Here is a 17,963-nt window from a genome sequence, read left to right on the forward strand (position 1 = left end):
GCCTGCCAGTGACCTAAGGGGTGGGGCATTTGGGTCCTTTTACTTTCACTTACCCCGTCCTCAGTGAGGTGCGGAGGTCTCAGAGGTTCACGCAAAGCCCGCAGTGGCAGATGAGCTAAATACTTTAATTACCACCTTTCTATGTCTGATCAATGGGAGGGGGCTGGAGGGCTGGGTAATCACCATACAGAGGGGGATATTACAATTCACAGATAGGGTAGTTGCTGTGTACAGACACCCGACATAGAGGAAGAAACAACTGCTGTGTATTGGGCACTGAGAGAGATGCTGTGTCCCTTGCATCCAAAAGAGGGGGAATTATGTGTACCAGGGACATAGTGAGATGCTACTGTATACCTGATGATAGGAATAAAGGGGGAAACTGCATTGTACCAGGCCCTCGGCACAGAGGGGAACTACTGTATAGCAAGCACAGGGTACAAAGGGGTGGCAGTGTACCCGGCACAGAAGGAGGAGCTGGTGTGTACCCAGGTACAACCAAAGTGTGGGATGCTGCTGATGTGTACAAACCAGACATAGAGGGGGAAATGCTGTGTACCGGGTCCTATGCACAAAGAGGAAAACTAATGTGTACAAATCATGCATGGGGTGGGTGGGTATAGCACTGTGTAAGTGGGGGCCAGGCACGGGGAGGGGTTGGGGGCAATGAGCAGAACTAATGCTGTGTACCAGGGACAAGTATGGGTAGATGGGGAGTAATACTTTAGTCTACCAAGAACTAGGCCCATCGAAAAAATATGGTTGCCTATTACGGATCAGACAGGGTAATGGGGTACAACAGGCTCTGGGGTGAGGGTGTATGTACTTCTATAATCCAGCAAGTAGGCAGAGAGGTACAGAGACACAGAGAGAACATTTCTGAAGATCACAAATCTGGCACAATGGGAAAATACTTCTGCACAGCAGAAACACTTCTATGTGCCATGGAGCGTGCACTGGGGTATGCACAGGGGGGAGCCTGCCCTTGCAGTGTACTGCTCTCAGGGCTCTGGCATCCCAGCTAAAGAGCAGGTGATGGCAATGGGCTTGTCTAATGTAGATGCTTGAGACTCTCTGCTGCAGACCGGCTTTAGACTACTTGCTTTACAAATGCCATCTGCCTTTATCTGTCTTTAAAATCTTGCTAGGGTACACCGCAAATGCATGGCGTGCAAAATAAGCAGCATGTGCACTTTCAATTAAATAGAAAAATTAGAATTAGTAGAATTACCTTTGCATTTTTATTCAGTAACTTGAAATATATAATAATGTCACCGGATCAATGGGTTAAATCAATGGAACCAAAGATGCCCGAACTGCAGATTTGGCACAGATGGATAGATGTTTGCAAAAGTTTGATGGGCCTCGATTATGAAAAGTTTGCATTGCTGGGTAAACCAGCGATACAACACTTTTCATAGCTCCATCCTTGCAACACCATGGATGCGCCATATTTACTGTACACCACTCCATGTCACAAGGAATTAAGGATATGTCAGTATTCCTGACGTATCTATAGGCGCAAGATTGATGCATTGCTGGAGTGTGTCTTAAAACAGATCGCAACTTCTTCAATGTGTTCTTTCACATGGAAGAATTGCGGAAAATGGTATTCCTTTTAAATAACAGGCCAAATTTGGTGCTGAGGCATTACATGGATTTTACCATGTTTATAACGAAGTGAATGTTTGACAGAAGAGTCGCATTCCTTTCCAGTAAGGAAAACTTCCTTAGTGGCACATTCACAATGGTTGGAGAATGGAAGTGACCATAACTTATGAATGAATTTTCCTTCAAGGAGTTCATATTCACCAACAGGAAAATGTTTCAACCAAGCTGTGAATTGAAATGTTGAAATAATTAAAGAGATAATTTTGTGTATTAACCACACAGCTGAAGGTGTTTCAGCTATCGCGAATGGAAGTTCTCCAAGTACAGCATTGTATAGGTTGCGTCTTTGATTGCCATCAGTTGCTATTTTTGTGTTCAATTAAAAGCCAAAAATGAGCTACTGGAAATCAGATAGTGCCATGATACGTGCCAATTCTTAAGTGTTTGAATTTTCAGCTAAACTGCATGATAGATCCAAGCTGACTTTTTCCATAATACAATGTTGACAGATCACCTTGCAGATGAAACTATGTTTTTTAAAATTGTAAATATGAGAAGACAGCGTATTAATACTATTATCAACAACAGCAATCACTTTACCAAATTATCTTGGTCAATTTGTCTTAAACATGCAGCAGCTTCCATTTCATTATAGGTATCATAAATAAATATTTTAGAACGTGGAGATTTGGGACCCAAAAGATAATCTGACAAATCCATATTTTCAGACAGGAAAGAAAAAAGTTGTTTCACTGTTTCACTTCAGACAGTGTAGAATGTTCTAACATTGTTTATACAAATGTACCACTGAATATGTGATAACAATACCAGAATGTTGTAATTGAGAGTATCGTGGATCGGGTCTGCTTGATTCGTACCCATGCGTGGATTGAGAAAACAAGCACGACAACCATTAGTGTCTACTGGCCACAATAACCACCCATTAGGATCAGTAAGTGTAGAATTAAATGTACCATTCTGCACTATGCCATTGAGTTGATAGTCAGTATAATTTGTTAAACTTTGCGAATTATTAAAGCGGGCAATAGAAGGAATTGTTGGTGCAATCATTTCTTTAATTTTTGCCAATCCCAAACATGTGGTCTGCTGGTCAGTGTCATTCAGGAAGATCATGTATGGGAATTAAGCAGGTTCAAAATAAGGTTTCCATTCCCTGAACCTGTCAAGATTTTACTCTCCAAATTGATTTCAAATCAATTGTACTTTTCCTGTAATACTAGCCTTTAAGGGCTAACTGGTTAACAAACAAAGTTATACATATGTAAGCATATATATTTTTGTTAGGGTAGGGCCTAATTTAAAATATTATGACATGGGGTCTGAAGTGTCATATACTTTGAAATATGTGAATTTGTCTTTATGTGTTTTAGAACTCCCTTGTGAGGGAGTCAGACAATGTTCTCATTGTGTATTATTAAAAGGTGGACATTGACTACTGTCTTTGTTTAGGAAGTGATATCCATATTGATGATAACAGAACATATCAGCATAGTTACAAGAATTAAGATATGGGTTTCTGATTAAAAAAAGTATAATATTCAAATTCTCTAAGCATAGAATTTACAGTTTCAAAATCCCAATCATCTAATTGTAACCCATATGGTATCTGCTGGATCTCCGTAGAACCAAATATATTAGAAGAAATTGTATCCCAAACAATTCCATCAGTCACTGGCTGAAATATAGATGAGGGACAAGTCTCTTTTCAGCTTATGCGAAGATGAGTTGGGGGTCAACACCCTGTCGACGAGTTCTGTTGCAGAACATTCTTGGAGGTAGTGGCCATTGATCAAAGGGAAGAAAACGGTCACCATTCCAATCCACATGAACAGGAAAACCAAGGTGAGCATGATCCAGACATATATCAAAGGCAGGACTAGATAAGTGTGTTTCAACCATGAAAGAAAAACACTAATCCGTGCTGGAGGCGGATAGACAACAGAACTGTCATAAGAAAAATCATCTTGATCCATGGAATACCTGGAGGTACTTAGTTGAAAAACCAGCAGCCCAGGTTCAATAACAGGACTCGAAAAATCAAATAAAGGTGGATTCACCAACGATGGATCAGTATAAATTACTTCAGCCGTAGAAGACGCAGTAGTAGAAACTGCAATTATTTCAGGTGTGTTTTCGGGTGAGGACTCAGGCTACCACCCCCCCCCCCCCAGAGCCGGGGAGTACCGGCATAGGTGGTGCTCACAGGCAACAGTGGAATGTGTCATGGAAGAGCATGAACTCCCAGTGGCTTTTTAGAATTGGCTATGTGGCGAAATTGACATGTTTGTCTTTAGAAACAGGAAGCAGTGGCAAGATTACTGTTCTTATACTCTAGCCTCCAAGGACCGGCACAGAATCACAGTACGATGAGCTGAACTTCTTTTTAATCGCTACCTTTTCTCAAACGAGATCTCAAATTTTTGGAATCCATTCAGAAACTTCAGGCTTTGTGTCTATACTTGGAGAGAGAGATGAGTGCAAGTGTTTGCTTGATTGAGCATCACTGAACTTCTGTAACAGCATTATGGTTATCTAAGTCAAAGGCACGGCAGCCACCATGATGTCTAGACCGTCAAGGTCTGGAACATACATCTTGGTGCCAAAAAATACTTTGCATGAGGTCCACCCACCCAGAGATCTTTTAGGGAGGTTTTTGAGAGTTTATTTGACCCCATAAAGGTGATTAAGCCAACTATGCCCAGTACCTAATACTCTAGCTGTTAAGGACTGCTTAAAGTCATGGTTCATTCTTTCCACAACAGAATTGCCCTCGGGCCTATATGGAGAAGAATGATACACCTGTACACTCAGAGACGTCATCGAATCTTGGTATGCTTTAGAAGCGAAAGCCTGACCCTGGTCCGAGTGGAATGCACAGCACGCATACATACCAATAAAGACTTGCAAGTCAGTAATAACTGTTTGAGTGTCAGCAAAGCGCTGTGGCCAAACCCAGAGGAATCTAGAGCAAGAATCAACTGCAACCAAAATACATTTTTACTCAGTATCTGAAATCAGTGGACCACAATGATTCAAGTAAATACAGCCAAATTGGTGATTTGAAATTAAGAGGTATGTTTACACAGGACGACCCACAGTGGAGCTTTAATCTGGAGACAAATGTCACAATACACGATACATTTTTTTGGCTTGCTGGTATGAGCCTTACGACTAATAACGTTGCTGTAGCAGCATAATTGTGTCTGCCACTCCTTCCTGTGCGGAAGCAACACCTTCATGTGCTGCTACAACCATAACGAGCCTGTAGTGTTAGTTGGGAATCAAGCAATCGCCAACTCCGGAAATTGTTACAAAAGGAACGTTCTGGTCATTTAAATGATAAGAGTATTAAGAAGGAAAACACTTTGGCGAAGGGGTGCCATTTTTAATTGCATTTACGCAGCCAAGGTGTTGTTATCTATACAAATTTTGGAGCGTTTAACTGCTGCTACTGTAGCTGTGGCGACTGGAGATTTGGCTACTTAATCAGCCAGAGAATTCCCTACAGCATGTGCTACCACATTCTGATGATTCAAAGTATGTATAACATGAGTCTGTGGCAACCTGTCTTTAAGGTCTGCCACTTTAACCCAAAGCAGTTTATGCTTGATTGTGCTACCCTTTGAATCACGGAATCAATTTTTTTACCAGTAATGTAGATTATCATTAAAGGACTTTACAAAGTAATACGAATCACACACAATAGGAGTGGGGAATTCGGGATGCCTATTTTCAAGTGCAAGAAGCAAAGCCTTCAGTTCAGCCAACTGTGCAATGCAGTCTCCTAAGACTGCATTTTGCGTTATTTAGGGGCCGTCCAACATAACACCAATAACGTTGTCGCATGAAGCTGAATATTGCTACGTAGAACCTATGGCAGGTTGAGCTGAACTGTCAGTGTAAATCAAAGAGGCAGAACAGTAGAGGGCAAAGGGTAAACATGCTCCTACTGTAGAAATTCTTGTGTCTACAAAGAAGGGTCAAAGAGAAAGTCTACATCAACAGCTGTCAAGGATGTAGCCCACTGTATCCATCAAGGATAAAAGGCTTTAGCGTTAGGGACAAAAGCTTTGGTGACAGCCTTTAAGGCTGTACAACTATGAAGATGTACTTATGAATAAATACCTTTTACCTACTAACCACTGGGAGCGTGGTTACTACAATTTTCTGGTAACGAGTGATCTGCACAGGGGGTAGAATACTGAGTGAACTCCACCCGCTGGAAAACCAGCTCACCGAGGATTCCTGCTTATGAATTTTGGAACCGTGAGTAATCTTATTGAGTTTTGTTTAATTGCTGAAGAGATACTGAGAATCCCACACTACTAGTTTAAGGACAACCCTGTTGTTTTGAGCCTTCAAAGAAGAAGTTGCACTGTTTAACCACGGTTCCGGCAGTGTTTAAAAAAAAAATAGACTGGAAACAAAATGGATACATCTTCATGAGTGCTTTACGATGCTTAAGGAATCATTAATTTGAGTGTCGGATTCTTTGACAATTTCACCTGGGCTAACATATTATTGACTCTTTAATATGTTTACTTCACAAGCAATTGTGCGATACTTCAATTGTGCTTAACAGCGTGACTTGATAGGCGCGAGGTGCAGCGTGAGGCTGCTGAAAGAAGGAGGGAGGTTTTTAAAATAAACTAAGCCAAGAGATCGACAAGCACGAGCTCACACGTGAGGCGCAGCTCGAGGTAGCAGAATAAGCTCTGACGGTGTCAAAGAGAATTTTCAAGATTAAGAAGATTAATTAATAATATAAGAAGATGAATACATTATTAACAATTAATCTTACCTGTGTGATCGCGTGTGTCCATCTTTTTCATGACAAGAGTTCTACTGCCCTCAGGAGGTCATTCCAACATCTAATGCAAGCACGCCTGTAGAAAGGAGCCCTCAATCGTCTACATAGAAAGAGGACTTTTAGTTCAACTTGATTTACATTGCGAAAAGACTGAAACTTCTACTATTCAAGGAGGAGACTACTACAGTATAATTATTTTAGATGATTATTTTAGATAATTATTTTAGATAGTTATTTTTGATAATTATTTAAAATTATTATTTTTATTTATTATTGTAAATTATTTTTTTTGTTTAGTTGTGGTAGTTGTTTTGACTTTCTTGTTGCAGGTATGTCTGATCAAAGTATGGCTGCTCCACCTTCCTTTTTGCCTCTTCCTGGTGAACCGAGCATCCCTTGGAAAAGATGGAAGAACATTTTTAGTACTTATATGCTAGCCATTGGTGGGGACAAAAATGGACCATTGAGAAGACAAGCGATTTTAGTACATAATTTAGGGATGGAAGGGAGAAGGATTTATAACGATCTTCCAGAAATCTCTTTAGGAATTGGTAATGGTCAACCTGTGAATGTATATATGTTCTTGCAAATGTTGGAAAAACATTTTACACCTAAACTTGACATAGTTTTTGAAAGGCACAATTTTTTTTGTAGAGCGCAAGCACATGATGAGGATATTATGACTTATGTAGCGACATTGCGTGGTTTGGCAGTAACATGTGAATTTCATGGGTTGATGGAGTCTTTAATTTGTGATCAAATCGTGAGATGTACTAAAGACAAAAAGTCAAAGAAAGACTTTTGTCCTTGGATCCTACTTTAGAAGAAGCTGTCCAGTTTGCCAGGAGTTTGGAACACACTGCGGTTTGGATGAAGGAGATTGACATGGGAAAATTATTTGTGAAATCTCCAGAAAAAAAGTTGTTGCCCTGGATGTACAAGAGGTTGGAGTGAAAAATACTACTAAAGTGGAAGTACCTAGTGCATCCAATTAAAAAAAAATACCTAATGTAGTTTTGAAAAGAAAGTTCACGTGTTATAGATGTGGGTGCCCTGGGCACATTGCTTCTAGTTTTGCGTGTTGGGCTAGGAATGTGATCTGTAGGTCATGTGGAAAGAAGGTCATTTAGCTGTGTAGATTTAAAGTACAGAGTCCAAGTGTCAAATTAATAGAAAATCTGGGAGAAGTTTAAGAGGAAATTACCCTGTCTGTGGATGGGTGTGGTATGTCTAACCATGATCACGAGACTGTTATGGAAGTTGTGAGTAAAAGCATACAAATGGAAAGTGTAGGGAAACTTGAAAAACCTCATTGCGAAATTTCTTTTGATAATACTTTAATCAAAGTGTTAGTGGATTCAGGCAGTCTATTTACTCTTATATCTAAGGAAATAAAGAAAGAAAGAATTATAGAAAAACATGGCGAATCTACAAAATGCTGATATAAAAGCAGTGGACTACGGTGGGAAGAGAATTAACATTGTAGGCATGCAATTTATGGATATACTTTTCAAGAATAACAGTGTACATGGTAGAGTCTATGTAACGGATGATGGATCTAATCTTTTAGGGTGGCCTCATCAAAAGGCTCTTAATATTATCCTTCATCCAAATGCTAAAGAACCGGTGATGGTTGTAGAGTCTACTCAAGAATGTAATTTGACTGTATTAGGGGATGATTCTGATTGGGGAAAGAAATTGATTATGTCATTTCCCCATGTCTTTACTGATGATTTAGGTATGCTGAAGAAGTTTACACACAGCATCATATTGAAGAAAAATGCTAGTCCAGTAGTGCACAATTAGGCCTATACCTGTGCTACTGAGGGAACCGCTTCAAAAGGACCTTGACAAATTGCTTGAATATAAAAATATTGAGCCCATTGAATCTTCAGAATGGCTTGCCCCAATTGTTGTCGTCCCCAATGATGGCAATAAGATCCGCCTCTGCATAGATTTGAGAGACTTAAACAAAAACATATGGGTTGATTGTCAACCACTCCCCAATATTGCAGAAATGTTGAGTGTGATAGCGGTGGTAAAATCTTTAGTGTTTTAGACATGTTTGTGGCTTATCACCAAGTGAATCTGCATCCGGAATCACGACCTCTGACTTCCTTTGTCACACCGTTGGGGGCTTTCCGCTACCGCTGCATGCCGTTTGGGTTAGCTTCAGCCTCTGCGGTGTTCCAAAGGATTATGCAAGACATATTTCAGGGAATGCGAGGAATTTGTTTCAAGGGTGACATAATGGTAGTTGGTAGATCCTTTAAAGATCATGATGAGTTGTTGTTTGAAGTTTTGAAAAGGATTGCTGAACATGGATTAACCATTAAAAAGGAGAAATGTCAACTGAGAAAGGAACAGGTAAATTATCTGGGTCATGACATTTCTGCCAATGGGATTAGACCGAAAAAAAGTATTGTAAAGGCAATTGTTGTCGCACCTCAGCCTACTGATAAGGAATTACTGAAATTGTTTCTTGGTCTTGCCGAGTATTGTTCTAAGTTTGTATCCAATTTTTCCAATACTGTTGAGCCTTTGAGAGCCTTACTAAAAAAAGGAGTATTATTCGAGTGGAATTCGGCATGTGAATCAGCATTCAAAAATGCTAAGGCGTCATTGGTTAGTGCGCCCACTTTGATGTTAAAAAGAGAACTATGTTGACAACTGATGCTAGTAATGTTGGATTGGGTGCTGTGTTGACTCAGAGGATGGATGATGGAGAGAGAGTAATTGGGTTTGCATCACGTCGTTTGCAGGGTGCAGGGAGATCTATCAGCCAGATTCATCAATGGAAAATCGGCTCGCAAAGGGCCAGATTCTGAGAATCTGGCCCTTTGCGAGCGCAATTTTTGCATTTGGGATTCATCACCCCAAATGCAAAAATCACAAATTGCGAAATCGCGTAATTGCGAGGAATTGCATTTAAGGAATCTCTATTTGAGATTCCTTAAATGCAATTCATGAACCATTTTTGAATTGCGAAATCGCTATTTTTGGCCGCTATTTACCGCGAAGTCTGACTTCGTGGTAAATAGCGAAAACGTAGAAAAATGCACTTTAGTGCATTTTTCTAAGTTGTATGTTACACACACACATGTCCTCTGGACATGTGTGTGCGCAACATCAGTCTACATTTACATTTCAGGGGTGCTACAGGGTGTCCTTTGGACACCCCTGGCACCCTTGAAAGCGCATCCTTATTTGCGAATAGCAAATTGCTAATCGCAAATAAGGAATGACTCCCCATTCATTCCTATGGGCCTAAGGCCCATAGGAATGAATGGGGAGTCATTCCTTATTTCCGATTAGCAATTTGCTAATCGCAAATAAGGAAGCTGTAGAAATTGCAAATAATATTGCGATTTCTACATGAATCCCGTTTTGCGAGTCTTTAATAGCGATTCCTTAATAATCGATATTAAGGACTCGCAAAAGAGGACAATGATGAATCTGGGGGTTATTCTGCTATTGAAAAAGAAGCCTTGGGTTGTTGTTGGGCGATGAATCATTTTAGATTTTATTTATGGGGATTGTCTTTCGTTCTTAGGACCAATCACAAGCCATTGCTGTATATTTTTTAATGTGGTAAGGGTCTTGAAGGGAATGGGACTTCCCGAATATCTCAATGGTTGTTGTCTGTGATGGATTTCAATTTTTCAATCGATTTTGTCAGAGGGGAAAGGAATGTCATAGCCGATTGTTTGTCGCGTATGCCAATTGGTGAAGAGGATGGGGACTCTTCTTTTATGATTGAGGTGGACTCTTTATATACTGTTTGTGATGTAGAAGTAGCTTTAAGACAAGAGCAGTGGAGTGAAGCTTTGAGTACAGATAGAGAGTACATGGAGCTCAAAGATGCTATACGTGGTGGTTGGAAAAATGTCTTGGTCTTAAGTGAGGAATTAAAACAATATGTAAAAGTGAAAGATCAGCTGAGTATTCAAGTGGATAAGGTCCTGAGGTGCAACCGTGTTGTTCCGCCAAGAATATTGATGGGGAGATTGATTAAACTTGCACACAAAGGACACTTGGGGAGAAGCATGTGCAAAAGGAGATTGAGGTAGAATTTTTGGTGGCCTGAGATGGATAGAGAGGTGGAAGAGATTGTTAGAGATTGTCAGGCATGTAGCAATAGTGATAAGTGTAGAATGATCAGTCAACCTCCATTGGGATGTGTGTGGGTTCCTGATTGACCCTGGGAGAAGTTGGCGATGGATTTTTTGGGTCCCATTGAAAGATTAGGTGCCAGGAAAAGATTTGTAATTGTTTTGGGTGATTACCATAGTAAATGGTTTGCAGTTAAATCTGTGGAAAAGATTACGTCTGGGAGTGTGATTGAATTTTTTAAAAATGTGTTCTTAGAGGAAGGCATACCTATGACAAGGGTGTACAGCTGGTTTCTACTGTCATGACAAAGTTACTTACAGGATTAGGAATTAAGCATGATAGAGTGGCACTATTTAGACCACAGGCTAATGGATTGGTTGAGAGGGTTAATCATATCCTTATGGACAACATCCAATTGTCTTTGGCCAATGGATTGTTGTGGAAGGAGGAATTAGTCAAAATGATGTGGGCTCATAGAGTGACTCCTCATCTGTTACGGGTGTTTCACCTTTTGTGGCTTTGAAAGGAAGAGAACCTGCAACTAAAGAGTCTCCTGTGTGGTTGCAAAAGAAAGATCAAGTCTTGGTGGATCATGAACAGATTGCAGCAAGAGTTAAAGAATCTCATGAACGCAACAAGGATGATTATGACAGGAGCAAGGGGGTGAAGGTTGTTGGAATTAATTGTGGTGATTGGGTGGTCACTAGAAGAACGGGATTAGTCAAAAAAAAGGAGAAAGCAAGTATTCAAAGCCACAAAGAGTGGTAAAAGTGATGAATTCTGTTGTTACTTTGGATGATGGAAAAGAGTGGAGCATGGGTAACCTGTGTAAGGTTAATATTCCAAATTCAACTGAATAATTGTTTCATTATTGCCAATTATATCGTATGGATTTCTTTTTATATCTATTGCTTGATGATCATTTTGCATACATTTTAAGTTAAGTTCACTTTGTTCATTATTGTATGTATGCTTAGTTTATCAATTTTGTGTTGAATTTCCTTGTAAGGGGGAGATGGTTGCCGATTTCTTTCTTCCATTATAGAACTTGGTGATGTAATAGAATGACATCACTGAGAAGTTCTAGGAAAAAGAGTTAGTTGGAAGAAGCTGGAGGTCGCTGTACAACTATGAAGATGTACTTATGAATAAATACCTTTTACCTACTAACCACTGTGAGCGTGGTTACTACACCTACTTATAGTTACAAGACACCCTATCTCTGGGGCACCTACGGGAGACATTAGATGTGCCTTGTATGTAAAAATAAGATAGTGTAAGACTTTTGAGCTACCTTTAATTCCAAAGTCGAATTTGCATATAATTTTAATTTAAAAACAGACTGCAACGCTGGGCCTCTAACCCTCCATGCCCCACCACATACTAGGGGCTTCCAGGTAGGTTGTCATAGCAATTGTAATTACACCAAATTACCACATGCCTTTTACACAGAGCACCGTCCCTTGGACTGGTTAGCAGAGCCCAGGGCACAATCTAAATCAGTAACCACTATTATCAGTCAAAAAATGGGGGTGATCAGGGCAAAAAGGATGACTTTCTCACACAAATACACAATGACAAAGTGGTAGTGAGGACAAACCCACTATTTCTTCTAACGGTCATGTTACGTTTCCATGTCAACCCGACTATAAAGCTCATGACGTTTTTCCATGACTCAAAAACGCAAGCAGATAGCGCCCTGCACACTGGATTTCAGAAGGATAGCCATGTATTACTAGCAAGAAGGACAGCAAAGCAGCATGGAGAATGGCGATTCTTATAGCTATTGGGAATAGGGAATCATGATTTTATTAAAGACAAGGAGACTAGCATTGTGCATTACCTTTTATTTACAACCTCTAAGCAGCAAACTTTAAAATTCTAAACTTAGGACCCAGTATGACAACATAAAGAACCTAGGGCTATATGTAGGTAAATAATATTTACCGACTCTTAAATACCGAATTTTACCGATTCGGTATTTAAGAGTCGGTAAATATGAAGGGGGGAGATGTAGGACAATCCAGATTTTTTTTCCGAATCGGTAAAATTCGGTATTTACTGATTCGGTAAATACCGACCGGTAATGCCCATTCATTCCTATGGGCTTTGAAGCCCATAGGAATGAATGGGCATTACCGATTCGGTATTTACCGAATCGGTAAATACCGAATTTCACAAGGGTGCAGGGGGTGTCACTTTGACACCCTCTGGCCCCCCAAAAACAGGCTTGGGTGCCATGTGGCAGGCATACATGCCCCAAGGGCAGGTCTGCCTGTCACATGGCAGAGGTGTGCATGCACACATGTGCATGCACACCGGAATCGGTATTTTACCATCAAATTGGATTTGATGGTAAAATACCGATTCGGTAAGGCTTATGGGACTCAGAAGAGTCCCACCTACATCTCAAATTTACCGAAGTAATTTACAGAATCGGTAAATTTACCGATCGGTAAATTTACCGATTCTGTAAGAATATGCCCCCTACATCTCAAAATCCATTTATCGGTCGGTAACGGCCGAAATCGGCCTTTACCGACCGGTAAAAGCCTACCTACATCTGGCCCTTAGGGACATATTGTCAACAACTAGCGATATTTATCGCTAAATGGGCTAAGCGATTTTTTTTTATCACTGCGCATCGCCGGATTTTATCGCAGAGATAACACGCTATTAGCAACGTTTATCTCTAAAGCGATAAAATATCCGGCGACAGCGGCGAAATGCATGAATATCGCTGGGAATCCAGCGATATTCAGGCATTATTGCCAATAGGGTCTTAGCCTGAATATCCACCTCCCATTGGATATACAGGCTAAGAAGTGGTCTGAGCAGGCGTTAGCTTTTGGAGATATTCGCGCTTAGCGCGAATATTTTCATCACTACGCCTTCATTGATAATAAGCTAACAGGTTGGGTACGCCCACTTTGCATGTCATTAGCGATAGATATCGCTGACATGCAAAGTGGGCCCCAAACCGCTCGCTATTGCCTCAAAGCTTTCGCTAACATCAGTTAGCGACAGCTTGCTAATAGGGCCGGAAACGGCCGCAAAAGCGGCAATAATTACATATCGCCCGCCTTGATAATATGCCCCTTAGATCTTTCAGTCCATAAGAACCCCCAACACTCCATCTTCGTCCTCTGTTAGTGCTGCTATGTATCATCCTGCTTGTTCTCTTTTCAATTTTCTCCAACACTGAATTCTAATTCTCTAAGATATAAAGAAAAAAATGAATTTAAATACCGGTTTTCTTTTTTTCTTTACTATGAATGATATAATTCCTTATCATCATATTTATTCTACTTAATTATGCCACATACCATAACAAAATATTTTAATGTCTTCTCCCTCTTTGTTGGGATATGGAGGGAGGGATAATGCTAGCCTCCTTGGCTTTAATAAAATCAAGATTCTCTAATCACAAAAGCTATGACAATCGGAATTTTATGGCAAGACAGGAGGCTAGTATTATGCATGTTCAAAGCTTCTTCAAATGAAACTAGATACCTGCTCACCAGGTTTAAAATAAAATTTGCTGACACCTCTGCATTTGACCAATCTGTCACTTTCATTATCTCCTCCAATTGTGCTCCTGCACAAAAAACTCTAGAAGCCATAGCTCCACTTAAAGAATGAGATTTAAACCTTTCAACATCAACTTCTGCCTCCTTCATCACTCTCTTCACCCATCATGTAATAGTTGCCACTGATACAAATCCGTACAGTTGTACATATTATATTAACAATTGTGTTACACCATCTGCCCTAAACTCTTTCACTCTCTTCTCATATTCCCTAAAGGAAATGACCACGCAAAATGTTGGAATCTCCTCACAATTTGAATAAAATACTGATTCTGACATTGCCTTAGTTCTACCCCAAATTTTAAAAAAGTACTCCATCTGGTTGGTAAAACCTACTCCTCAAATCCAAAGTAGCCCTCGAAAAATCTACTCCCCAATCACAAGGATAACATTTTATCAGCTGCTTTTAGAACCTACTACTCCCATCTGGTGAGTATACTTAGGCTGGAAAGGAACAGGGGTTCTGTTCATTCAGAAAGTGAATGAGCAATAAATATGCCATTAAATCTTGTTTTTATCTTATCACATTTGCTGTCTGTTCAATGAAAGAGGTCAAATGTCAGTGTGTATTTTAACTAATTCCTGCTGGAAAATGAGGTTTATTTTTCTCTCTCTTACTAGAGTTAGAGGTTTTTGTCAAGTGATCTGTCTGAAGAAGTCAGTTTGTTTCTCTAACACAAAACATTAAAAAAAAGCCTGAAAATGAATATCACAAATATTTCAAAATATATTGGGAATTACAAAAGCACATTTGTGGGTAATTAAGAAGTGTGATGCAAACAAAGAGTTAAATAGGAGAAAAACAAGCCAGAACACTTTACTTGGTGATATGCAAATGACACATATTTGCAGAAACTCTATTTCCAGACATCATTGTGTGTACGCTATTTAGTTTTATCAGTAAAGCCTAATGTCAATGAGAAATCTTATGGGCATTTCTATGTAAAATCTGCTGATTACAAATGACAGTGTGCTACTACTTCATGCTTTAGTTATGTATTTATCAAAAGTGATGGTTTTTAAACATGATTTGAGAAACATTCCTGACCCCGCCCAGTTGACAATGCTGCTAATAAATCAAGAGGCAAATCAGGGGTCATCTGTATCCTATATGTGGCTAGAATTGTATTATATATGGAAAAACGTTTAGTCAATTAAATCAAACAAAAGAGTTTTTTGTACAGCAGACATGTTGAACTCGCACATTTGGAGGTTCTTTCATATGTGATAATGAAGAAAATGGCGACTCAATTAATTAAAATATTTGTCCACAATCACATCATTTGAAACCAGTTTATGGGTCAAGAACATTACCAATAGGTTGAGTAGATTATTTAAGTCACTAGGCCTGCATGATTTTTCGAGGCCTGCAAAGCATGAACATCCAATGCTCTTCTAAATAAAATCAAAGAAAGAAGAGTTGCAAATTTCCCAGATAGTTCCTGCAGAGCTAGAGATCTATTTCCTGGCCAGTTGTCATGCCCCTCAGTTCTCATGCTGTGCCCTGCATCATATGCACGTTGGACTACCATTCAAGGGATTATGTTGCTATACCCTTGACCCGTTTTACTAATGATCTCAGTGGCCTCCCCTGTGGCCTGTATTCTTTCTGGTATTATTAGCTACATTGAGCCTTATTATTTGTATTATTATAACCTCCAGGGCTGGCTCCTATTGGTCTCAATATCTAATATCCCGCAGGGCCTTTTATAGTCGTATGTTTTAGTATGCAGTGTTATCATACACTTGTTTCCCTGCGGCCCTCCTGCTCAGATAACTGTTTGTGCCAGGTGCTCAGAGAACTGTTCTTCCTTGTGCTCAGATAACCGTTTGTAGCTCGTGCCTCCCAAAGTCACACAAGACGTCGGAGACATGTGTTGGAACTATCTAGGTTTCGGGCGGAATAATAATTACCACTCCCAAACCATGAGGCAGTGCTTGGCGCTGCACCTGCCTGGAGAGAACTGGTCTGTCGGTGTTCCACCTCCCCTGGAGGGCTATGTCTTGCACCAGGTCGGATCTCACCCTGCAGATCCTCTTACCTGCTTGGGCAGATTCCCTCAATGATTTCCCTCTTCACGTTCCTGTTCCATAGATCATCGTGACTCAGAAAACTCTACAACAAAAGACAAGAGAAAACTTTTTAAGTAAGAAGATATCAAGCAAAAGGTTAGTTCACTAACTCTAAACAATGTAAAAGAAGACATTATTACTGTTGAACAATTTTCTTGAAGGTACAAAGATTAGGCAAAACCAAAGGGGATGATGGACGGAGTGTTGAACATTGCAAGCACTCACCCCCAGTCAACTAATCTGGGTTTAAACCATCATCATTCTTTAGCTCACTCCGCCACCCCAGTTCAGACATGGCCATATGCAAATCAGTCTGACCCTGTGCCACATGGGAACAGTCCAGCCCGAACTGTAAAGCCACGTCTTCCCTGGACCGGACACAAGCATCCTGGGACCGGTTTCTGGCTAATCAGCCGTCATCAGCCAGGCTAGCTTGAATTCAGTGGCAAACTGAGCAAGGTACCCACGTCTGGGTATACCCAGCCAACTTAGGGTGAACAAAGCAAAACCAAAGGGGATGATGGGCGGAGTGTTGAACATTGCAAGCAATCACCCCAAGTCAACTGATATGGATTTAATCCATCATCATTCTTTAGCTCACTCTGACACCCCAGTTCAGACATGGCCTTATGCAAATAATATTGCGATTTCTACATGAATCCCGTTTTGCGAGTCTTTAATAGCGATTCCTTAATAATCGATATTAAGGACTCGCAAAAGAGGACAATGATGAATCTGGGGGTTATTCTGCTATTGAAAAAGAAGCCTTGGGTTGTTGTTGGGCGATGAATCATTTTAGATTTTATTTATGGGGATTGTCTTTCGTTCTTAGGACCAATCACAAGCCATTGCTGTATATTTTTTAATGTGGTAAGGGTCTTGAAGGGAATGGGACTTCCCGAATATCTCAATGGTTGTTGTCTGTGATGGATTTCAATTTTTCAATCGATTTTGTCAGAGGGGAAAGGAATGTCATAGCCGATTGTTTGTCGCGTATGCCAATTGGTGAAGAGGATGGGGACTCTTCTTTTATGATTGAGGTGGACTCTTTATATACTGTTTGTGATGTAGAAGTAGCTTTAAGACAAGAGGAGTGGAGTGAAGCTTTGAGTACAGATAGAGAGTACATGGAGCTCAAAGATGCTATACGTGGTGGTTGGAAAAATGTCTTGGTCTTAAGTGAGGAATTAAAACAATATGTAAAAGTGAAAGATCAGCTGAGTATTCAAGTGGATAAGGTCCTGAGGTGCAACCGTGTTGTTCCGCCAAGAATATTGATGGGGAGATTGATTAAACTTGCACACAAAGGACACTTGGGGAGAAGCATGTGCAAAAGGAGATTGAGGTAGAATTTTTGGTGGCCTGAGATGGATAGAGAGGTGGAAGAGATTGTTAGAGATTGTCAGGCATGTAGCAATAGTGATAAGTGTAGAGTGATCAGTCAACCTCCATTGGGATGTGTGTGGGTTGCTGATTGACCCTGGGAGAAGTTGGCGATGGATTTTTTGGGTCCCATTGAAAGATTAGGTGCCAGGAAAAGATTTGTAATTGTTTTGGGTGATTACCATAGTAAATGGTTTGCAGTTAAATCTGTGGAAAAGATTACGTCTGGGAGTGTGATTGAATTTTTTAAAAATGTGTTCTTAGAGGAAGGCATACCTATGACAAGGGTGTACAGCTGGTTTCTACTGTCATGACAAAGTTACTTACAGGATTAGGAATTAAGCATGATAGAGTGGCACTAT

The sequence above is a fragment of the Lissotriton helveticus genome, chromosome 7 (assembly GCF_964261635.1).
Source record: "Lissotriton helveticus chromosome 7, aLisHel1.1, whole genome shotgun sequence".
Lineage (NCBI taxonomy): Eukaryota > Metazoa > Chordata > Amphibia > Caudata > Salamandridae > Lissotriton > Lissotriton helveticus.